Source organism: Amblyomma maculatum, chromosome 2, assembly GCF_055883805.1.
Source record: "Amblyomma maculatum isolate TAMU_Amacu chromosome 2, ASM5588380v1, whole genome shotgun sequence".
NCBI classification, from domain to species: Eukaryota; Metazoa; Arthropoda; class Arachnida; order Ixodida; family Ixodidae; genus Amblyomma; species Amblyomma maculatum.
Window position 1 is genome coordinate 190,671,622 of NC_139345.1, and position 24,806 is coordinate 190,696,427.

General features: G+C 43.7%; 1 long non-coding RNA gene and 1 pseudogene across 2 annotated transcripts in view; both read left to right on the forward strand.

The window, feature by feature from the left end:
- The first annotated feature begins 424 nt into the window (after positions 1 to 424).
- The window catches only part of LOC146200765 (phosphatidylcholine translocator ABCB4-like), a 144,247-nt pseudogene continuing 119,865 nt past the window's right edge, over positions 425 to 24,806 (forward strand). Inside the window, exon 1 of the transcript XR_014704681.1 lies at positions 425 to 572. The product of XR_014704681.1 is annotated as a phosphatidylcholine translocator ABCB4-like (transcript). The remainder of the gene's footprint in view (positions 573 to 24,806) is intronic.
- Positions 8,745 to 11,536, forward strand: LOC146200766 (uncharacterized). The gene is made up of 3 exons (XR_014704848.1): positions 8,745 to 8,845; positions 10,638 to 10,844; positions 11,476 to 11,536. It is a non-coding gene; the product is annotated as an uncharacterized LOC146200766 (long non-coding RNA).

The following is a 24,806-nucleotide window of genomic DNA, read 5'->3' on the forward strand; positions in this document are numbered from 1 at the left end:
GACGGAAGCGAAATCGCACACATCTTGAAAATTTCGCGCGCTCTTTATTCGATTCCCTGGTATAAAATAGAGCTTGAAGAATACGTTAAGTATGCCAGCGTGCTGGTTTTCGAGGAATTTACTCTGTATTAGTTTCCCGTCTGTCCGACTGCAAGGGCGATGCACAGCTGCCGGGTTCCACCGAACTAACACCGAAACCGCCGGGAGAAGCTTTTGTTTTGTATGAGGCGCGAGAAATTTCCATTGTTCTGCATTCTTTCCGACTAGCTGCCGCGCTAGACCACAACTATGTGTCAGAATCAACCAACGCAATCTGCCTTTCTGCTCGCTTTTCGTTTTCCCAAGTGCCCAGTAACCTAGCGAAGCACGCGGCAGTACCGTCCACTGTTCTTTTTTTTTTCATCGACCAGAGAACCCTTCGTTGCGTCAGCAGCAGAGGCAGCCATGGAGCCGGTGACCGACACCACGGCTGCGCCGGACACGAGCAGCATGAGCGCAACCGTGGGCGCGTCGACGTCGGCAGAGGTGCCATCAGCCGATGTAGCCGCCTCACAGGCATCCATGGAGGCAGAGTGAGTCGATATTCTTTCCCATTGCTCAGTTGCAGAATCCACTCTCAAGATACGGTAGCTTTACAGGACCCGGCAAGGGGAAGCTTTTGATTCAACTTACTTTTAAAAGGCGCCATTTCTACTGCCGCACAGGTTTTTGACAACCCTTATATTGTTTCGTCGACCTTTATATTCCCAAGCAGCATTGGCCGACTGCCGACCTATGGCCGGTCATCGGCAGCTGGTCGGCAGCCGACCTGCCGGCATTCGGGGCTCGGTCCAATGACAGCCCATCGTTGGCCATGTGCCAGGTAGGGCGGAAGTCGGCCATCAAGCAAGGCCCAAGCTCGAGCACCCGACTGAACGCCGACCAATTTGGCCATGGTAGCTCGGCCATTGGGCGGCCCATGGTCGGCCATGTACTAGGTTGGGCAGAAGTCGGCCAGCAACCATGGCCCGAGCTTGTAACCCCAACTGAATGCCGACCTGTCTGGCAATGGTTGCTCGGGCATTTGGCAGCCCACGGTAGGCCGCGTGCCACGTTGGCCAGGAAGCCGGCTAGCACTCCCGACCCAATATGCTTGTAGTGGACGCCGATTACATCCCTGGATCTACTTAACCTCTAGTACAAATCCAGTTGTTAGTGAGAACGCGCATACAAAACGAAACCATGTTGCCATAGCACGATTCAGTTCAGTTCAGGCGTTCAGTCGTGTCCGACTCTTCGTGACCCTATGAACCATGTCACGCCACGCTTTGCGGTCTCTCACTATCTTCTTAACATCACATAGCTTCATCTGCAATGCCTCGAGAATGCCATCTAACCATCGCGTTCGCTGCCTACCCCTTCTCCGGCGACCCTCAACCTTCCCCAACATCAAATCTTTCTCCAGCGACTCCTCTCTTCTCATCAGATGACCAAAGTAGCTGAGCTTTAACTTTAGAATTTGACCCTCCAATGAGCAGTGAGGGTTTATGGTCGACAATATCGACTGATTTGATCTTCTGGCAGTCCAAGGAACTCTTAAGAGTCTTCGCCAGCACCACAATTCAAACGCGTCAATTCTTCGGCGGTCAGCCTTTTTCACAGTCCAACTCTCGCATCCATACATCACAACTGGAAAGACCATAGCACGGGTTATACGGATCTTGGTTGGCAGACTAATGTCTCTGCTCTTTACTAGGCGGTCAAGGCTAACCATTGCTCTCTTTCCCAGAAGCAGGCGTCTCCTAATTTCATGGCTGCAGTCTCCTTCCGAGGTAATCTTGGCGCCCAAGAACAGAAAATCTGTCACAGCTTCCACTTCTTGTCCATTGATGCTCCAGGACTTGGTAGGGCAAGATGCCATGATCTTCGTCTTTTTAATGTTCAGTTTAAGCCCAAACTTCTCACTCTCTTCTTGTACGCGCATCAGTAGTCTCTTGAGTTCCACTTCACTTTCTGCCATTAAAGTGGTATCATCCGCATATCTAAGGTTGTTGATACGTTTTCCAGCAATCTTCACTCCAGCTGATGACTCGTCCAGACCGGCCTTCCTCATGATGCACTCTGCATATAGGTTAAATAGGCAGGGCGACAGTATGCAGCCTTGCCTCACTCCTTTCTCAATCGGAAACCAATCAGTAAGACCATGACCAGTTCTGACTGTGGCCTCTTGCCCTTCATAAAGGTTCCTGAGGAGACAGATGAGGTGAATTGGAACTCCCATCTCTTGGAGAGCTTGCCACAATCTGCTGTGATCTACGCAGTCAAACGCTTTCGCATAATCAATAAAGCAGAAGTAAATGGGTTTCTGGAACTCTCTTGCTTTTTCGATGATCCAGCGAAGGTTGGCAATTTGGTCTCTAGTTCCTCTGCCCTTGCGAAACCCAGCTTGCACGTCCGGAAGCTCCCGATCCACATACTGCTGCAGCCTACCTTGCAGGATTTTTAACATCACCTTGCTAGCATGCGAAATAAGCGCGATCGTGCGGTAGTTGGAACAATCTTTGGCACTGCCTTTCTTTGGAATGGGAATGTAAACTGAATAGCACGATTATGTGACATTAAATTAGTGATTAGAAGGTAGCTTTTTCATTGCCGAGAGAGAAAACGTTGCCGCAAGTTGATCGAACAAATGACCGTTTTCTCAGCCGTTTTTTGTCCTAGTGCTTTTGCATTATCCATAAGGAAAAGCACGCGCAGCATCGTCTGTTTACCTGGGGAAAGGAACGAATACGATGTGTGTACTTTCTAGACGCAATCCCTGGAAAATGAAAAGCCGGAAGACCCGAGTTTGCCATTTTAGTTTTGGGCATTCACACGGTGGTAAAAAATAAAGAAAAAAATGGCAATTTTTCGCGCAGACTGCGAGCATGACAAGCCCCGGTACAATTATATGGCGCGCAACATATATATCGGCAATAAATAACAAATTAGTTTGTTCCGCCTATTAGTTTAGAGTCCGATCATTCTAACCGTGCTAGGCGGAGCCCTGGACTAGGGGCACCGACCACCCAGCTCCTGGGAATTTTAACAGATTATTATGCTCATTAAAAGCTTTCTCCCTCCCTCTCTCTTCCACGTAAGAAAAAAAAAAGACTGTCGGTCGACCTTTTATATTAATTTCCAAACTTTATATAACATTGTCAGATACATGGAAAGAAGAGATCTGCAATTGGTTTTGCTGCCAAAACATTTTTCCGGCCACACGAAATTAATAATGAAGAGGCGGAGTTTCGCGCTTATCTTCTCTGCTCTTTTGGACAACTTTGGTTTTGAATTACGCAAAATATGTTACAGTTAATTGAAAATTATCGGACTAAATATATGCATGTTTTTATTTGTATTCAGTTATTTTTCGCTTTTCAAGGTAGTGTAGATGTTTTTATAAATTTTCACAAAATCGGCCGAAGAAACGAAATTTTTCTACATTGCAGACCTAATTATTTCAAAAGAGGTTTATGGCAGAGCCGCAAAAAATCCACACTATGTTCTCAGCATAGTTATGTATTAAACAGCTAAAGCTTATATTTATATAACTTTTCAATACACAGATACGATCGCGCTAATTTAAAGAAAACAGCGAACATTGAACATTTCTTAGGAAAGTAAAGCTAGTTTAAACATTGTTTAAACTTCTACTACGTATTCTCCACTATACCCCAGCTTTCGAAATCATTAAAACACCTTACATAATTTTGTTGCGCAAGTAATTACGGCCACTTCAATAAGGCCCTGGTGCAAGGCGTAGCGCACCACGCAGAACTGAAGATTCTACGGCATTTGTGAATCGCCCATGACCTCATCGAGACGATGCTTCCTGAGGAGGGGGGCAAATGACACATAGAAGTCGAAGCAAAAGATGACATATGAGACGACAAGCGCGAGCCTGGAAGAGAAAGAAGCTTGAACGCAAGACTCGCTCTGGTCGACCATCCAAACCATCTAACGCTAGGCCCTCCTTGGCGTTCTACCGAGACGTGACAATATTATTGTAACAGGGAAAAATATATTTACAAAAGAGGAATTAAGATATATACAATGAGAGATAGCCAAGGAGCTAGGCAATGAGGGCCCCCCGTTCGACGCACTTTTTTCTTAATCTTACGCAAACGAGCGCGCCACTTCGTCTTCATCATTCTCATCGTCATCCAGTAACGTTTTGTCTCGACATTGCAAACTAGCTGTGACAGACACAGCAAAGAATGGTTCGAAGTCGGGGCAACTGCACAGTGCAGCACAACAGCAGCAGAACAGCGCACGCGTGCGAGTCACGGCAGCAGCGTCGCCGTCTTTGTCAAAGCGATCGCGCTTCTTCTTCGGGCGCTACAATATGCATTTATTTGCTGTCACGAAGAAACGCAACGTAAAAACACGCGTAACGGAATCCATAAAAGTAATATGACAATTGTTCAAACCCTGAAACGCGAAAAGGAGGAAAAATGCAAACTCGACTAAATAAGCGAATAAGCATCAATATCTATATATTACAGGCAGTAATAGCGAGATTATATATCTAGACAAAAAAAAACGAAAAAAAAACGCACTCGGAGAGAGAACATAAAGGGACTACGGCGAAAGCGAAAGGTTCGGCGATTGTCGACATCGTGCGAGTTCGAAAGCGGCGCGCCCAGTACGATGAAACGCGCTCCTCGGCGCCTGTAATTTGGCCTCAACGCGCCCGCAGAGTAAACATCCACCCGCTTCCTCCGCCTGTTTCCCACCGACTGTGCTGGCGCGTCTCACATGCGCTGTTGGCTTGCGCACGCTCTGCGCAGACTACCGGTGAACAGCAGGGAGGCGAGAGAGGCTGATAGAGGCAAGAACCTCCTTCGGTTTCACGTTCCAGCTTTAGTTCCCCGCATTGAACCAACACGTACAGCTTCGAGCAAACCGCTACGATTGCTTTTTTTTTTTATGTTATACAAAACAATGCGCCAGACAACATTTTTTGGGCAAGATGGCAAGTACATTTAGGACAGTACCTTAAACAGAAATAACCGCTTCACCGTCAGAAAAGGCGGACGTGCAGACTTTTCAAAGCGCGTGACCTCTCCACTTTTTCTCGCAGGTGTGCTCACCTCGCTAACACAAGTCTCAAAAGGAAGGTCGTTTATGTCGGCCTGTGGCCACAAAAGCCTCGTAAATTGCCTCTGCTCGACTGTTTTTAATACCTATGCTCAGTTGGTCCGTCGCTTCCAGAGTGAGGCCTATTGAGCCTTAGGAAAAACGGCGAGAAATTGCGCCTATGCATGCGCGCTATTGCTTTCGGGACCCATGATAAGTAGAACATTCGCCCACAATTCACAAGGATTCCGCAAAATGTCCACAAAATTGATATCCGAATCTGAAGCGTATAAGGCGTGATGGCTCCGTGGTTACGCTCGAGCTCTGAATACAAGTGCGAAAGTACTTGTATTCAGCCAAGGAGCCAGGCAATGACTTCGACGCACTTTTTTTTTTATTCTTCCACAAACGAGCGCGCCACTTCGTCCTCATCATCCTCTGTCATTTTTTGTCTCGACGTTGCAAACTAGCTGTGAGAGACACAGCACTGAATGAATCGGAGTCAGCTTTGTATGCGTAGAGTTCCTGATGCGCTGTAGCATAAGGCAGCCCACAGACGTTTTTCGCAATCACCTTCACCATTATTACAATGAAAATTTCTGAGGAGAATAAAAAAAATCGTGTATGATATCTTTTTAAACTTTGTTCACGTATTCTTCTCTATATCAATTTGCAACTTCAATAAAAACACATTGCACAATATTGATGCACTAGTAGTTACGACCAGTCCAATAAGACCCTTAAACAGGAATTTGCAATTGCTGTAGGTCTGACTTCTTGGCCACTAAGCGAATAAAATGCAAGCAGGATTGAATTTCAGGTTCTAAAAATATGTCCAACAGTAGGGAAAAGATGTCGACGGAAATGAGGACAGTAATGTTGAGATGTTGAGATGACCGGAGCGGCCATGAGCGCGGGGGTGTGCTCACCCCAGACGTTCGTTTTAAGAGGCGGAGCAGTGAGAGCTCGTTTTTACGTCTTCAGACCGACAGACTTCGATACATATATTATGGTGAAGCTACCCAAAACTAATAAAAAATACTTCCTTGTAGCAGTTCAACGCATCGGCACTAGAGCTTCACTATTCTATCCGCCTGTTTTTCGCACCGTAACCGGACGCCAACAACACGGGGTGAAGTTAATGAGATGCGACCACTGTCGGGAAGCCCGCTTCACCAGCGCGGGCGACAGCCTCTGCCGCATGAGAAACTGCTGCGCCAGATGCGATCGGTGGAAAGCATAACTGGTGCTGCAGTGGCAAAGCAAGGTATGGAATGCTACAAAGAAGGAAAAAAAACAATTGGTAACCGGATGCTCGTGCCTCTCTCAGATGACGGCATTCAGACGGCCTGAAGTGGGCCTTTTGCCGCGCGTTCACGCTAGCCAGGACTGCCTGGAAGACACTGTACAGGAATGAAAATAATGTGCGCTGTCGAGTCATTCGAAGAAAACGGATGCAGCCCAGAAACACTGTTTTACTGAGGCAGTTTTCCATGCCCTTCACAATTTTTCCATTCTACTGAAATGATTCGGAATACGTTGCTTGCTCATTGAACGTTATCGTCTCCTTCTGTAATTCGCGTTAAGGTGAAGGTGATTGCGAAAAACGTCTGTGTGGTGCCTGATGCCACAGCGCATCAGGAATTCGACGCGTACAAAAGTGATTCTGAATCATTCATTGCTGTGTCTGTCACCGTCAATTTGCGAAGTCGAGACAAACAATAACCGAAGAAATACTTTTATAGCTGGAGAATGATGAGGACGAAGTGGCGCGCTCGTTTGTGGAAGATTAAGAAAAAGAAGTGCGTCAAACTGGGGGCCCTCATTGCAAGGCTCCTTGGCTGTTTCTCAATGCATATATCTTTAATCCCCTTTTATAAATGTATTTCTCCCTGTTACAATAATATGCCAAAATTTAAAAACCTTGAACGATTCACAAATTCGGGAGAACTTCAGATCTGCGCGGTGCGCTATAATTGGACACATGCCTTATCAAAGTGGCCATAATTACTAGCGCAACAAAATTATGCATGGTGTTTTTAATAATTTTGAAAGCTGAGGTAGTGTAGAATAGGCGGAAAAAGTTTAAACAGTGTTAAAACAGTTTTTTTTTATTTTCCTAAGAAATTTTCTATGTTCGCTGTTTTCTGTAAATTAGCGCGATCGTATCTGTATTCAAATGTCACAAAAATATAAGCTTCCCCTGTTTGCGGATAACTATGCTGAGAACATAGTGTGGAATTATTGCCGCTCTACCATGAACCTTTTCTGAAACAAAGGCCTGCAATTTAGGAAAATTTCGTTTCTTGGGCCGATCTTGAGAATTTTTATAAAAACATCTACTCTTACCCGAATAGCGAAAATTAACTGAATACAAATAAAAAACATGTATATATTCATTCAGATAATTGCCAGCTAGCTAACTTGAACATAGTTTGTGTAATCTATAACTAAATTTGGCGAGAACAGCAGAGAAGCTCGGAACTCCGCCTCTTCGATATTATTAATCAGTCATCATGCAACAATATATAATATTTTGAAGTAAATATAAAAGGTCGAACGACCGTCTTTTGTTCGATCATAGGTGGAAGCGGGAGGGGAAAGATGACGTGCGCATTTGTCGATGCACCACACTGTAAAAAAAAGACCGTAATTTTACGCAGACAACCTCCTTAAAAGAACGTCAAACGGTTCTGTTTTCCTCAATACGTATTGAACATCCGAGAATTGGCGCACGGATGAAGGAGAATGTCCTTATAAGCATTTCAGACACTTCCGTTTTACTCAATAAGTATTGAACATCCGTGAATCGAATTTCAAGCGCTTCCGTTTTATTCAATACGTATTGAAAGTCCGTGAACCGGGCATGGATGAAGGAGGAGTTCACGCCACTGCGACGCCCGCATGCTCGAGTATGGAAGATCCCCAAGCATGCACACTGTACATGCTCCCACGCCTTCCCACCGGGCTGGGCTTCTCGAACCACCTGCACCATTCCAAAGCCGCGCATCGTTCCTCCTCTGGCCGGTTGCTGCTGCTGTCAAGCATAGTACACACAGCAGCATCACCTAACGCGCAAAGCAAAGCGCTCTCGGCCGATGATCGGAGAAGCGCTTTCATCGCGGCCGCGGCGGCGGTATTGCAATGGAGTCAAAATACAGGAGCGCCTGTCTGCTATGCGGTCTCAGTGTAAGTTGAGATCAAAACCTCCGCTGGCGTACTTTTTTTTTCATTCTTTCGTTCACCTCTTCCCTCCCGGCGCTGCGCCCACCGACAAGTGAGAGGTATTGTACATAGACCTTGGGTACTGCGCCTAAAAACAAATAGAAAACTGCTCTAGAAGTCGGCGTTCCAAGGCTCTTCGGTTGTCGCCGTGTTGGCCGATTCGATGTAAGCCATTTTTTTTTTAAATCACGCCTTGTACGTGTCATCTCCCAGCGGAAAACAACGTTTTCACGCCTTCGCGCTTACTCCGCACCGTCTGCTGCATAAAGCCGCCCGCGCCCGCGCCGACGACTGCTTCGTCCCCTCGTCGATAGGGCAATGACGCATGCGCCGTAGCGGTTGCGCACTGCATTCTCGCGCCTTTTTCAAGTGAGCACAGGGCGTGGACGCGTGGAGCTGAACGTCTGGACTGCGATACCGCATTGCAACTTTTTATCTTTGACGACCCAGCCATCTTGTGCGCTTGCGAATACATCTGGATCACCGACGAGCAAAAAAAGACAACGTGTTCGCCTAACAGGTGAGAACAATCTTAAAATTGTCTTTGAGGTGCAACTCGTGACTGGCTTCATACGGGTGTCTAAGAGCAGTGCTGCGCGCTTCGCAAAGGCGCCATTCAGGCAGTGCAAACGTTTTATTCAGTGAACGATTTCGATACAGGGCGCGCTCTCTTTAAAAACTTGTTTATTTGCATTGCTCATATGATTTTCGCTTCTCCGCATGATGAGTCCAGACAAAGGAACTACTCGGACCATATCGAAACTATTCTATAGCACTGTCCGACTAAACGAACGACCGGTGTTGAGCGGTACTTAAGCAGCACACAGCAGCACCTTGGCTTGTATTTTGGTCAGCTGCGGTGATCAGATTTAAGGAGGCATAAACCACTTGTCAATCGCGAACTAAGCCGCTCGTTTGTACCGTGGAAGTTTGTTTTCAACTGGAGCTGTTCGACCGCAGTATGCAATAATTAATGCGATAACGTTAAAGTTGCCGATTAGCAGAAAATCCGGCTAATTGTCAGCGAAAAATCACGGGCGTGGCTTTAGCAGGGGAAAAGACATGGTGCTGATTGTTCAGAGGGTTGTGCGCGGAGTGGTCTTCGTATGACAGCTTGTTTGTAAATTATATGACAACTTATTTTTTATTATAGCGTTATTACCGGATGGTGCTGAAAGATGAACAGATGCCCGAGATGTGCGCAGAGCTTTTCTACATGGCTGGCCTACTTTGAACATTTTTCTTATCATAGTAGTGTACTCAGTGCCGGTGGAGCCTTATGTCCAATCAGTCAGTGCGGTGCTACGTTCAAGAACTACCGAACCTTCAGAAGCCATGTCTTCAGGCACCACAGAAACCATGCTGAAACAGAAAACATGGCCTTCCTGTGTACTGTGCCATCCTGCGGGAGATACGAGTCATTACGGATGAAGCTTGTGGCACATATTGTGGACCATTTCAAATAGAGAACAGAGTAGAAAATTAGCATCGTGAAACACAGGCACTGCAGCAGACCAAAAAAAAAAAAAGCTAAGAAAAGTAAAAGCAGCAGCAATGGCTGTCAGAACTGGCAGCCTGTTCAAAAGCCAATTGCCGAAAATGACCATGAAAAAATTGATTTTTTGAAAAAGGAAGGAAGGAAACCATTCAGAGATATAGACGTGCCGCTTGCAATGGCGTGCATGAAAGAAACGTATTTTTACCAACGGGTGTTCATCAACTCGGCTAACCCTGTGCATACCACAGCCCAAGTGAAAGAAGAATGGCCATTGTTATTTCACAGACCATTCTTCTACAGTCACGCACATAACTTTCTTGGGAAAGATGTTCAGGTAAGATAAGGAGAATGGCTGCAGTGTACAAGTTGGAGTTGTGAATATTCAGTTCTGCTGACTGATATGTGAGGAAACCAAGCTATGCTGTGAAAGATCTTGCTTTTGCGAATGAAAAATTTGAGCATTACAAGCACAGACCTTGTGCAGAGCAGCGAAAGTTGTGGAAATCCTAGGGTGGTGAAGATCTGCAGCTAAATTTAATCAGTAAGATGTAAATGGTCATCATTTTATGAGAACATTTAATTGTTTATTTTTTTCCCGATAATTTGTTTCTTTGGTTTAGGACTGCCAGACCCGCATCACATTCAATGGTGATACTGTGATAGCCGTAGAAAATTGGTAGCATACTGCAGTGTTTCTTGCTGCAAATTTAAATTTCTTCATACATGTCAAAGCAAACATTTGCCTTTTGCCATTGAAGCCTACCAATAATCTTTGCTTGCCAATGATGAAAAAAAATGTTTTAATTTATTCCAGGCCACATTTCAGGACATTATTGCAATATGCGCTCCACTCCTTGTGAAGTACCTTGACAGTGCACCTTCAAAGGAAATCATGTACCTGCTTGCAGAGCGGCAGCTCGAAGAAACAAAAAGCAACATCAGAGCTGAGGCAGATGTGGTAATGCATCTCCTTGCCGCATACTTCAAGGACGACCCTTGTGCTCTCTACCGCATCTTTGAAGTGAGTTATAAACCCCACTGTACCTCAGTAGTGAATCCTGAGCAATCCATTTTGGAGATTGTAAAATAATGTGAAACTATTGTGGTGTCAGGTATAACATAACAGCCTTCATGGTCTTATTCATTGAAACTTGGAACTATATGAAAGAAAGAAGAAAGAACTATAATTATTAGAAGCCTTGATTATTGCAGTTTGACTTCCCTTACGTCTTTTCAGTATGCTTGTTAGGTTCGGTAGCTACCATATGCTGGCACCACTCTTCTCTACTTACAAGACTGATGCTTATGGCTATACGGAATAGGAGCGTGGAACCCATCAAAGAAAGGAAACTTCTTAGTTGTAAAAAGAAAAGGTACACCAGTCACCACCATTTTATTTTTGTTGAAATGCTTAGCATCTGTAGTATGGAATAGAGAGCTACATCATTGAAGTTAAATCTGCAGGTGACTGTCAGGATATCCGCAGCTGTATTGCTTGCCGCGTATATGTTCCTAGAAACGAAAGGATTCGGTGCATCGGCTGAGTAAAGAAACATGGCTATAAAGTTAGTCAGTTATCACTGTTTTGGAGCACTATAAGCTGTTCTTGTTCGTTACCACATGAATTTGATTTTACTCCCGTCTCTTATCAGGAAGGCACGAGCATTACATCCAGGATCTCCGATTTGCCGTCCACGCCAGTTATATTTGTACTCGGTAAGCTTGATGATGGTATTTATTATCATGCTTTGTACATATGGCTGCGGCAGCAGATTGTGTGGTTAGACTAATTGTAGTGATTTCATTTCATTTCATTTATTCATACACCGGTTTTTAAATGGGTACAAGCTTTCCCCCGGCCTGGTACTCGGCTCTTCTGGGGTGAAATGCTTGGGAAAAGGGGTCACGGCCCAAATAGTTGCGCCGATGCGGCAGTGATTCGTTCCGCCATCGGACAACAATAAGTCCGCCTCGCGCGGCAACAGCCCATTATGTGGCCCTTTTTTTTTTTTCGTTTTGTTTTTTTAGGACTGCTGCAGCTGAGGCTCTAAGGGAGCACTTCAGGTGAGGGTCAAAGGAAGTACCTTTGCAAGACAAACAGAACCACCTTTTGCAGGCTGCGAGGTTCGAAACTGGGTTTGGGGCCACTGCGGAGGAGGGGCGCGCAGCGGGGTTTACGGAGCTTCTCCCAAACGCACACCCCTGTAAATCCGAGCACCAGGCCGGGGGACGCTTGTACCCATTTTTACCGGTGGGTGTCCGGCGGTGGGTTTCGAAGTGACCACCTCCCGCAGCCGAGACGGGCGCTCTAACCATCCATGCCTTTTCCTGGATTGCTTAGCTCTTCATTCACAAAAAGGCTAACTAATCAAATTAAATGACGGTTTGAATTTTGGGATGCTGTCTTCATAGGTTACGCGATATTGTCATATATCTAACCAATGAGTATGGGTATATGTTCTTGTAAATTGTAGATATGCGAGCATTATACAAGATCACCATGTGTTCCTATTTCAGTCAAAGACCATTTGAAGGCATAGACTTCCGAAAAAGAATGGGACAAAGTTGCCACTTCGAGTATTCAAATAATGATTGCTATATAATTTTGCGCGACAGGCACATCATTCTTTTTTTTTTTTTGGTACTAGCATTTTTTATGGCTTACAATGCTGAAGTCAATATTTATGTTATTAAAAATTAACCAAAAAATTTGTCTTCATTTTTTTTGCAAATTAATTGCTCCATTCATACTGACAGCACCAGTGCGTATGATGCCATCACTTTTTAGGCTACTTTAAATAAAGCACTGGCACTGTGTTGCATTAGAAGCAAAACAAAAATGTTTATTCTATTTCAGGTACCATATATGGAAAGCAGTGCGTGTTTTGTGAACAGGAGGCTGTATTTATAGAGCCAGCATCATTCAGTGAGGTAGATTACCTGCTTTTCGTGCTGTAATAAGTCCTGAATCTCGAGTATGCAGAGCCAGCGGCAACGACGCTGGAATTTATCCAGAGGTGAGGCTCTTATCGTTTTTTTTTTTTTTTTTTCTGGTTGTATCGTATATATGGGATTAATGTCATTTCTCCATTTAACACTTGATTCTTCGTTTATTGTACTTGTTGAGGCGAAGCATTTCAGGATAGTGCCTTTAAAGGACCATTTGCAGATATCTTTCCTCCTGGCCTTACTTTTCTTGTTGCTTTTAGAACTGGCTTATAATTATGTGCTGTATATACTAATGCATGTAACGCTACTTTTCTAGTCTTGTTTCCAATACTCAACTGTTTCATTAAGGAAATAGTATTCCCTATCTTGTCAAATTCAGCAGTGGTGCAGGCAAGAAAACATAATTTCTGTGCACTTCTATGAGCTGGCTTACTACTAGCTTGCCTGCTCTATTGTAAACCGGGTGCTGAGGCTCCTATGGACGAGCCCACCGCGGGTGAATGCAGACGGTGTACAAAGCGATAGGCTATGAATAATGCACGCACCAGTGATTTGACTCAGCTAACTTGCCACTTAGGACGCTCACCCTTATCGATCTGTGAAAAGTACATCCTTCAGCAATTCCGTCTTCACACAGCAGCCAAATTTTATTTCTACAAACACTCTTCCATGTCACAGTGCCCTAGCTGTTCACATATATAAGCAGATATAGAACATTGCCTCACACAACGCAGACTTCTAGTCTCCCACTTATTATTTGCCTCGAACCCCACCATGGCTCATTTTGCTTGCCTCGCGGGACTAGGCCGCACAATGTGCCCTTGTCACTTTCGTCAATAGCCTTCTAAACACCTGGCCCAAGGGCTTTTTAATAGACACGTTACTCACATGCACCGATGTGATGGCCAGATCTGTTCCTTACTGTAAGAAAAATTACGAAATATTTTTGCACATAATTTAAGCTGTATTAGTGTGCAACCTCTCGTAGCTCCAACAAAATATACACCTGTGACTTTATGCGCGTTTGAAATTCCCTTTTGCTGGGGGTATTGCAGAATACGTGAATCTATGCCACAGTACATTACGATTTCATTTACTTATATCCAGAGATATATAAATAACTAAAATAATTTTTACAGGTTGTTTAGCCACTATTTCACCTTTTTCCGCAGACGAAGTTTTTGGAATAGTAAGCAATCAGCGATACACATCAGTGTTCGAGAATTGCATGAATGTTAAATAGTTGCGCTGAAAACGTTTGTTCGCCTTTGAATATTCTAGCAGAACTACTTAGCCAACTATTCAGTGTTTAATACGGTTTATAAAATACTAAGCAACAAACATAACAAGCATGTTACAATGTATTCTTTGGTAAAACAAACATAACTAAAACAAGTCATTTCTGTTTTACAGGCAAATATTTTTCATCTGTCCCTTGTCAGGGAGCAAGTGGCGAGGCGGAAAGAAGTCACTCACCAGCGTCCATTCGACAGTTAAGAAGTTGGCGCAGAAGCTTCGTTTCATCTCCTGATACACTAAGCATGTATGTCAATTTTCTCATGGTTGTTCCTCAGTGCATGCCGTCATGGCTCTCTTGATCTTTTTTGATGAATTCTTGCTACGTTAAAAACAACTGATGCCTCCTCATTTAAATATATGTATATATATATATATATATATATATATATATATATATATATATATATATATATATATATATATATATATATATATATATATATATATATATATATATATATATATATATATATATATATATACATATATATGTGTGTGTGTGTGTGTGTGTTTAACCATGATCCTGGAAACAGTGTAATAATTGAAAATTCTGCGTTTCCGCATCACTTAAGCTTTTTTCCCATTTCATCTCCTCGAAACAACTGCGCGAAGCATGACTTCAAGAACTAAGCGAATTTTCGTCCGGGTTACATGCAAGCAAGTGCGTGGACTGGCTGCGATATGAACAACATTTGCGCCGAAAATAGAGAAGCCATGCATAACAGGTGTGTGTGCCACCAACGCGCGACAGAACACTACCGGCAGCCATTTGCGCAGTTTTTTGACTGCGCAGCGCGCCGCAATCAATTAGTAACCGAATACTACGCGCTCGGCTTTGTACATATATTTTGGACAGCGTCTTTTCTGCGCGCAGGAAGCCATGTTCGCTCATTTTTTGGATTTTGTTAAGAGTTAGGGCAGTTTTTTGTTTTCAAATGTACAGACGATGCTTTGAAAACTGTCCGTGCGGTCTGTGCAAGCGAATTTTAAAGTGGGGCAGACGTTATGTGCGTGATGCCGCTTGATGATTAGGCTATAATTCAGTCATAATGAACCTCCACTTTTGTAATGATTAATATCATATTGAGGATTTGAAAGCCGTGGACCCTTTTCAAAATTTTCTTAATCGACGCCCCCCTTCTGAGAACGCACCTTCAGGTGAAGGCGCGCTGTCAGGAAGCGGCGACAATAGGAGAGCGGTTTCGCAGACGCGCTTCGAAGGCTGAGGAAAATAACAAAACAAGCAAAAAGCCGCATCAGCCGTGTGTGCACTGCCCCCCTGTCACTGGAAAGTAAACAACGTGCACGTGGGACACATTGTACAAAAAACTGACGGCCGGTATGAGGCGACCATATCGTCCGAGATATATAGCTCGCGAAGCGCTCGATCACGGCGCGCACTTTAAATGGGACAGGACGTCAGGTCCGCCTGTTCGGCAATTATAGCTCTTTGTGCCTCACGTACTGTATGCATGAAGTGCACGTCATAGCCATCGTACAAAAATATTAAACCGAAGCAGCTATCCACGTATTCTAATTGTATAGGAAATCATTTGGGAGTAGAAAAGGGCAACTTAATAAGATGTGCATGGTTCTTTAATGAACAATATGTATAAATGGACGGTTGAATAGTTACAGTAATGGAGTATTGTGTTAATTCTTTACGGCCGTGACCGCAATAAATATTACTCATATTGCTCTTAGCTTTAAGCTCTGGCATTGACAACCCTATCCAAAGAACCGACTAGTAGTGACAGGTTGTTTACAGCTGTTGATGATTAGGTAGGTCATCATGCTATTATTGCAAGCATATTTGCTCCTTTTTGTACCTTTGTTTATTACAAGCAAAACTTAATTTTGTTCCCTATTCCTAGAGACGCTGCACCTCTTACAACACCCACTGTTAAGTCGCTTTCATTCAAGGTACAAAAAGGAGGAAATGAACATGCACTCATAGGATAGCCTGTCTTACCGTTAACAGCTGCAAATAACGCGCCGCAGCAACCTTGGATGAGGTTTTCAATGGGGTTACCTGAGATGCCTAGCAATTTCTGCAATATTTATACCAACCGCTGCAGTGAAACAAAAAAAGGTAACACTGCATCACTGTAACTGCTGCATGCACCTTTAAATGTGCCATAATTTTATTGCCTATTCTTATAGACGCAGGACCTCTTGCTATTCACTTTGTTCAGTAAGCAACCGTCTTTCATTGCTTCAATTTCTATCTCTCCATCACTTTATTGTTGCTCCGGGTGTGATCATTTGATTTTATTGTTCAAATAATATTGTTTTATCGTGTGTGAATGATTTAGCCTACACATACATGCTTTCATTTTTTTAGATGCGCATCGGAATGTTTTCTACGTAGAAATGGATCGATTGAGTTGTATCACTGGTGCGAAAATCGACAGTTCGGCACCCCCAGAAGATCTGTGTCCTGTGGCTGGAAGGGGAATAAAGAAGAGGATAATCAGTGGAAAAGCCTGCCTAACAAAAGGTAACACTGCATCACTGTAACTGCTGCATGCACCTTTAAATGTGCCATAATTTTATTGCCTATTCTTATAGACGCAGGACCTCTTGCTCTTGGCTTTTTGCAGTAAGCAACCGCCTTTCATTGCTTCAATTCCTATCTCTCCACCACTTTCTTGTTGCTTCGAGTGTGATCATTTGATTTCATTGTTCAAATCATATTATTTTATCACGGGTGAATGATTTCGCCTAAACATACACGCTTTCATTTTTTTAGGTGCGCATCGAGAGTGTTTTCTACGTAGAAATGGATCGATTAAGTTATATCACTGGTGCGAAAACCAAAAGTTCGGTACCCCCAGAAGATCTGTGTCATGTGGGTGGCAAGGGTATATAGAAGAGGATAATCAGTGGAAAAGCCTGCCTAAAAACTTACAAAGATGACGCAAAAGCGAAATGCTGATCAGGGTGAGTGTCTGATTAGTTCTGTTATCCCACTTCACTTGCTAGGTGATGTGACTATATATGAAGCACCTTAGTATATTTTGTGGTATACTCGCTTAAAATTGTGTAGACATTAAATTTTTCCTCGTTTAATTATTTTCAGTGACGTACGAATTGGAATAAAGCGAAGTCATCCACGCATCTAATGCCCATAGACATTAGATGCGTGAATGAGTTCATTAATTGTGTTCCTATGTGAACATGCAATAGTTTGTCGAATATATTAATATGGTAAAAGTCGACTTTTTTTACTGTTAACCGGAGTAATACATATGCTCCGTATCATAGCCTTATTTGCCTATAGTTTGTGACTGCTCTTTCTTAAACTGTATTCTGCAGAGTACACGTGTGTCATCCCGTACGCCTATTTAACTCGCGAACAATTTGAAATCGAATTCCTTTTGCGATGTTGTTTCAGCTACAAATAACGAATGACAGTTGTGACAATATAGGTAGCTTTAGGTACAACGTGTAGCGCGGAAATCTTTATTATATATGATGATATTTTTATTCACCGCATTGCCTAAACCAGCCTGTTTGAAGAGACGAAATGAAAACAAATATGGATGTCTTTGGACAGGAACAGTAATCGTGGAGTCATGACCATTTTGTTTTAATTAAATTTCCCTATGTCGTGGGCTAATCTCTCGACACAAAGGAAAGACCCTTAGGTTTGCAAGATGCGGCGTAGTTTTCTCAGAAAAAAAAAAAAAAAACGCCTATCACTTAAGCTGGAAAACCCCGTTTTTGTCATTTTAAAATGTTGCACGTTTGGAGGCCTTCTGCTTGCGCACTAAAATTTTGTCATCCATTGTTTTTTACTCACCCCATCAACATAACTTTTATTTGTATAAGAAGTATTGAAAGCTTGTTTCATTGATGCAGTTGATTTAGTAAAATATCGCAAACATTGCTTCAAGCGCAACGCGCTACAAAAAAAGTTTATTTTCAACCTTACATACTGGCGTGATGCGTTACGTTGTTTGCACTAAAATATTCTGTCTTTATTACGCAGGTTATATTGTAAATTTAAGGCAGAATCTGGAGATCTAAGCTGCTATGTGTGTTCTCTGTAACGCTGGAAAGCAATTTGCTTATGATTGCATTATAAAAAATTACACATTTAAAAACCATCTTCAAAAATATAGTATTGTTAGTTATGGTCAAAGCTGAGAAATGGAATAATATATTAATAGACTAGATTGAATACTACCGCACCTAGAAATAAAAAGAATGAAAGACAGAGAAAAAGTGCAGCCTTCACTTGCGTTCTGCCATGAAATTGACAGAAATATCGAATTAATACCATTTTAAGCTAGATTATGTCCTTGCTGACAAGCAGAAAAAGGCTTTATTAGCGCTGACAAGGCTTTAAATTTTACGTACAGTAAAATGTAACTAAATTCAGCAAATACTAAATTGAAGTTTTGATGCCTACTCTATAAGGGGGAGTCATATAAGCAAATCTGTAGATTAAAAACAGGCATTTTTATATTTCTAATTTTACATTTTGCAGAATTCAATATATTTACTGACTCATATTAACAAAGTACTTTGCATTGTTTCCAGAGATTTCGATAAAAATCGATGTTGCGGCATTTTCTTCAGTCCTAATCAGTTTTCCTTATTTTACCATTTTTTTAAATTTTGGCCGATTTAAGTATTATATGTAGAACAAAACAAACCTAGAGCTTCAAGTTTTTCCAGAAATAAAGAATGGAACCTAGATAATGCAGAGAAATAGTTTCAGTGCCAGGATAATATTGGATCTTGCAAGAATGCAGGCTGAATTTGGCCATTATCAGGACAAGCACTTGGTTTACTATTTAATGTTATATTTTTAAACAATATAACGCAACACTTTTTAGTCCGCGATATTGTTGAGGTACTGAAGATTCTTGAAAGGTATTTGAAGATCGAAGATGATCTTTTTTTTAATTGCAGCAAATTTACCCTTTACTGCTGTTTTCGAATTTGGGGCAATTTTGATGCGTTGTGTAGAACACACCTAGCGGTCTGGAGCTCCAAATATTGCCTGGAATTAAGAACATGCGTTAGGAAGTGGAAACATATTTAGTGCAACCGACCTAATGCATCACATTCCAGTATACAAGGTTAAAAATGCATATTTTTACAGCGCATCGCTCCTGAACCAAAGTTTTGCGATTTTTTAATAACTCAACTGCAAAAACAAAACGGGTTCCAAATATTGTTTGTAAATGTAAAACCTGCATATATTTAGTGAGTAAAAAATAGTAGATGACAAAATCATGGTATCCAAATTTGCAACATTTTGAAATGGCAAAAACAGCGTTTTCTACCTCTAAAGATATACCGTAATATTTTTTTTTTGTTTTCGTAAAAACTACGCCGTATCTTGCAAAACTAAGGTTAATTCCTTTGTGTCTAGATATTTGCCCACCACATATAAAAAAATTCATTTGAAACGAAAGATGGTCATGGGACCTCTATTATGTTTCTTATTAAGGCACCCATATACGCTGTGAGAAAGCCACTAATCAAGGGCTTATTTTTAAAATTACATATTTCGAACGGTTGGGCCATGTAAGAAAATTAGAAAGCTAGGCACACCTTCGGTGTCGCCAGCCCTCACTTTCTGTTACAGCTGCACTTGCGAACCTAAATTAATACGTTGAGTACTTTATTTTAGCCACGAATACTGGTGTCAATTTTAAAGAAAGACCGCAGTGACGCGATTCTCGTGTCGTGACGCTGGGGCTATGGCGACCCGGCCTTCACTTGGTAGCGTGCAGAGACTCCGGGTTGAAGAAGGACTGAATCTTCGAAGTTGGTAAAATATGTACAAGCAGGTTTACTGGCACTTTGAGAAAACGTATTTACAAGAATATTTACATGAAGAAGAAGGGTACATCAGCAAAATGACAAGCGTTAAGAGTTCATAGCGAGAAGCGACTGGATGAGCCGTTTACCCAGGGCCCAGAGCGACCTTTTGTGCTCTGCAGCGTCCTTAAAACCCCCCCTATGTCCAGCCCCTCTCTGAAGATGTTGACCAACCAAATCCAGGGCACGCCCCTCAGGTATCGGCATCCAATCGAACACATCACTGCACTGATGGTCTGAAGCACTGACTGGTCCGGCATTCATTCGTTGGGCGTGATCACTTGTTGGCGGGAAAAGCTTGGGAACGGCGAGGAGAGGAGGTACATTTCTATTCTTCAGCAAAGAAACCACAGGCTGGTTCTGACCTCAGAAACCCGAGTGCACGTGGCGCCGCATAGGGCTCCCAACATTGTCCCTTTTCGACAATTGCAAATCTTTCCTGCATTCCCGGGAAATCACTTAATGGCCGTATGAGTCATGCTCCTTTCTTGTCCTGCACGTCAGCGGACATGTCACTCTGTCGTCTCCTTTGGATAGGAGGCATTCATCACTGGAGGATAGCACTTCTCGACTGGAAGGGTGAACAAAAGAAAGAAAGCACTTCCTGCTATTTCCCGCAGGGGGACGTTTCTTTGTGTTTTTCCAGACGTTCTCTTGGCAGGGTCAATTTGGCATTTGCAGGTTGTCCACAAAGCAAAACATGCTTACAAAGCAGGATTCCTGGAAACAGGCTCACTTAGAGCCATTGGACCATCACCACATATTCACAAAACTTATCCATGCCCACAGGCGAACAATAGAGCGCGCAATTGCGGATGCTTGGTCGTAACACTCGTAATATTTGTAAGTGAAATCTGTAAAGCTTACAAATATACCTATATGTATGATCTCATGCAGGCTTTATTCAAGTTACATTACACCTGCTGTGCTTGATAGCTTGAGCCAAGGGTTAGAAATAAACCATTAGAAGCAGGCGATGGAAACCGATGACGCATTGCCGGCAGCCTCTTAGGACAGCACAGTAAATTTTTTTTTGTACGTAGGGAAGAGAGGTTATTCGCTCCAAGTACTAAATATTCACTTTAGACAATAAATGCGACTTACAAAGTCGGTGAGCACGTTCGGAAACCTCTGTTTCAATATCTGCGGTTAGAAACCTCATGTGTACCTTTTTTTTTTCTATCTGCAGTGTTATGTACATACCGGTTATGTAGATACCGAAACCGTTACCAGCCCATTCGCACACCTCAATTGTGCTGCTCTCAACATGATTTTGAGCGGACGAAACAACCTGCCGCTATGATGGCTGGTCCCATGCATGAGTAAGGGTGATATGCTGGCGATGGTTGCCTCGCGTCAGCCCTTTGGCGCACATGAAGGCGCGAGTTACACTGACCACGCTGAACTTTGCAATGCGGATAATGACTACAAAGCGGTAAGGATACAAATGAGTGGAACATTATTTTTCAGCTGTAAAGTACAAATATGGTCTTGTTGAACGGTTGGGCTGGCGCGGACAAAGAAACCATAGGCAACTTATAGGTCTAACGCTACACAGTGCTGTCGAGCCAAGCCAAGGCCTCAATTGTATTGTCCGGCAATCTGATTTTCGTATTTTCGGGGTTTCCTATTGTATCTGGGGAACGAAATGCAGACGTGATGGTTCTTTATCGCTAATAATGCAACGTGGTTTGTGCCGGTACTCTTCAAAGTAGCAACACCATTTATTGTGCAAGTCATTAATCGGTAATTTAGGTAAATAATGTCAATTAAGGATTCCAAACAAAACCTTGTCTGTGGCGCTCAATGTAGCTTCCAGCAATATGTTTCTGGTTTCCTTCCCCTGCCTCGGAAATGTCTTTTTTATCCCTTGGATCAAATTTGCTTGGACAAGCAGTATATGTGTAAAAATGGTGCACCTCATATTTCAAATGACTTCAGATATCATCGGATGACTACATCACTACTGATACCACTGAAGGTCCTTATAAATGCTTGAGTGACAGCCTTTTATCATTTTAACAGGCTTGGAAACTCATATGAATACGGAATGAAGGCTGATATTTTTTTTCGTATATTTTCTAGGATGCCTGAGGAGAGGCAGCGTGTACCTGAGTGACGTCCTCTCCAGGAAGACCGCGGCAGCAATCAAGCGATGGCTCGTGATAGTGAAGTAATAGGACGGCGGGCACAACGAGCAGGGAAACGTGATATCTTCAACTCAGTCTAGAAGCTCAAAGCCAGAATAAATTGATGTGAAGCCTCACAAACTTAGTAAGCTGTAAGTGCCATTTTTTTATTAGCAGGGCTTTGAGCATGTTTCGAATATTTAAGAAAAACCAATAAAAAGTGCTGTTTAAACCTACATTTGCCGATGCTCAGGCTTTTTTGAGCTACATACGTATGGGTTGCTTTTCACCTGCCCGGAGAACACCATTACTGATGCCACAAAGTTAGAGCCCGCTTGGAGGAGAAGATGCGCATCTCAAAATACTGCCACAGCACTAATTTTCCATGCACAATTGAACTGCAGACGTTTTAATAGGTACACCATAGGCCATGGATGAGTAGACCACTAATTATACATCGATAAACCACCGGGCAGCGTGTACCGCCGAAGTTGTTGGGCCATGTGTGGGTAAGCCATGGCCCATATGCATGACCCTAGCGCGGCAGTAGGCTGGCCAAGTCGGCCATACTCTTTGGCCCGAGGTGCACTGCCGACGGTGGATAAACCACCGGCCAGCGAGTACCGCAGAAGTGGTTGGGCCATGTGTGGGTAAGCCATGGCCCATTCATGACCCTAGCGCGGTAGTAGGCTGGTCAAGTCGGCAAGCCATGGCCCATGCATGACCCTAGCGCGGCAATAGGCTGGCCAAGTCGGCCGTACTCGTCGGCCCGAGGTCGATTGTCGATGATCGGCCGTTCTTAGGCCATTGTCAATCCCCGACCTCGGGCTGAGGTAGGTGGCCTAGGTCGGCCCGGTGAGTTTCAGTCGGCCATATTGGCAAGGGCCGAGTGCAGGCCGACCATAGGCTTGCCGCTTGGGTTCACAATGCCGGAGTCTACAATTGTCACGCATATGATTTGCTTAATTGTCCGTTAATCAGGGGTGCTTAACTCTTGCTTTTATGTCACATCGAGCCACCTTCCGCCTATAGGGCATGAGCTAATCTTGGGAATAAGGACATGACAGTGGTCAGTTGCGAGAATTCCTTACTGAGGAATGGAATTGATTTAGGTATTTGAACACTTGTGCTGGATGCGCTTCCGCAGCGTCTAAAATGACGTAAGTTTGCCTCCATTACGTCTCCTCACCGTGTACGGCTTGTTCGGCTCATTTCACCATCTTTGTGCCCGTTCACTAAGAGTTTGGCTGCCCTTTCTCCAAAAAAGCTGAAGTGGTACACAGAGCAGTACAAGGCCACTCGGAGAAACCTGGAAAGCATGTATCTGAACAGGTATTTTGTTTTCGGAGGACTCAGCTCTTGAACGAAGCAAGTTACCAAAATTTTGATTGGCATAGACTCCCAGTGGGTTGTTGCCATGTGATTTAGCAAGTCGCGTCGCTCAGCCCTGACTGTCCGGCATTTCTTATATAGGCTTGCGTTGTGAGGCATACGTTCGAACATAATCCACGCCTCCTGGTAAGGCGCCCCTTGGTGATTATTGTGGCTCTCCAAGAACCTTTAGTGTTCAGCAGTTGTGTACATATGGGTGGGAACTATTTCACCGTGGATTCTGACACCATATCTGTTGTTTTGTGGGAGCCGTGTACTCGGCTTTAGATTCGGTTATTCATGCGGACATTCTTGGGAGATGCCCGAGCGACAAGCAAAATGGTCTGCCCTTCTTAGTTGACCAAAATCATACACTGCACTCTGATCGGCTGATATTATCAGGTTGGTGCTATGGACGGAATCAGCAGTTAAGTTATCCGGATGCTGCTTGTTGGTGTACCTGTTGCGACTGTAGGAAGAAGGAAAAGAAAATGCACGGGCTTGCTACTGGCTCTGTAGCTGAGCCACCTGATTTATTTATTTTATAGGAAGGGAAAGGCGCGGTAACTGTCTCACTTGTTTTCTGTGGACACCGCAACCGCGCCGTAAGGGAAGAGAGGAAGGTGGGAGTGAAAGTGGAAAGAGAGAAAGAGGAGCCGTAGTGGAGGGCTACGGAGTAATTTCGACCACCTGGGGATCTTTAACGTGCGCTGACATCGCACAGCACACGGCCCCATCTCCACTGCCTCGTAGGGTAGTTGAGAAAATAGAGAAGAAAAGAAAAAGCGGCAGAGAGAAAGACGCTGGTCGCAACAGCCGTCGTCCACTACCGAAGTGGTGGCGGGTGCAATGGCGGCCTACAACAGATCCAACCACCGGTGTCAGGCTAGACCCCGTTGCAAATGGCGGGGACCTACCATTTTCAGCCCCGTAGGTAGTACATATGTGACACGCCTTCACTGCGAGAAGTTTACGTATGCGTCAGTCACATTTACTCGCAAGATGTGCTCCTCACTTTACGGCGACCGAACTCCAAGTCACAATACTAAGACGCCCAGGACAAACAACACGGCAGTTATGCTACATCTGCTACGCGAAATTTTGGGACCACAGCATGAGATGATTTATGTAAGCCGCTAACATTTTTCGCAATGGAAGTTATCCGCACCAGCTACCCGTCCTTGTATGCAGAGAAGAGAGAGTAACTTGTTAGCTGACGTGTTGAAGAACCAATTACGTTCGTAATTTCTATATATGCTGTTATTCATTTGCAGAGGAGTCTCGCATTTTACATACACTTGTGAAATTCCATCCAATGAATGGATTTCGAAATTACTGCCTTTTTCCTCTAGCTTTGCCGCTTCAAGGTGTTTGCGCATCCTTGTTGACGCAGG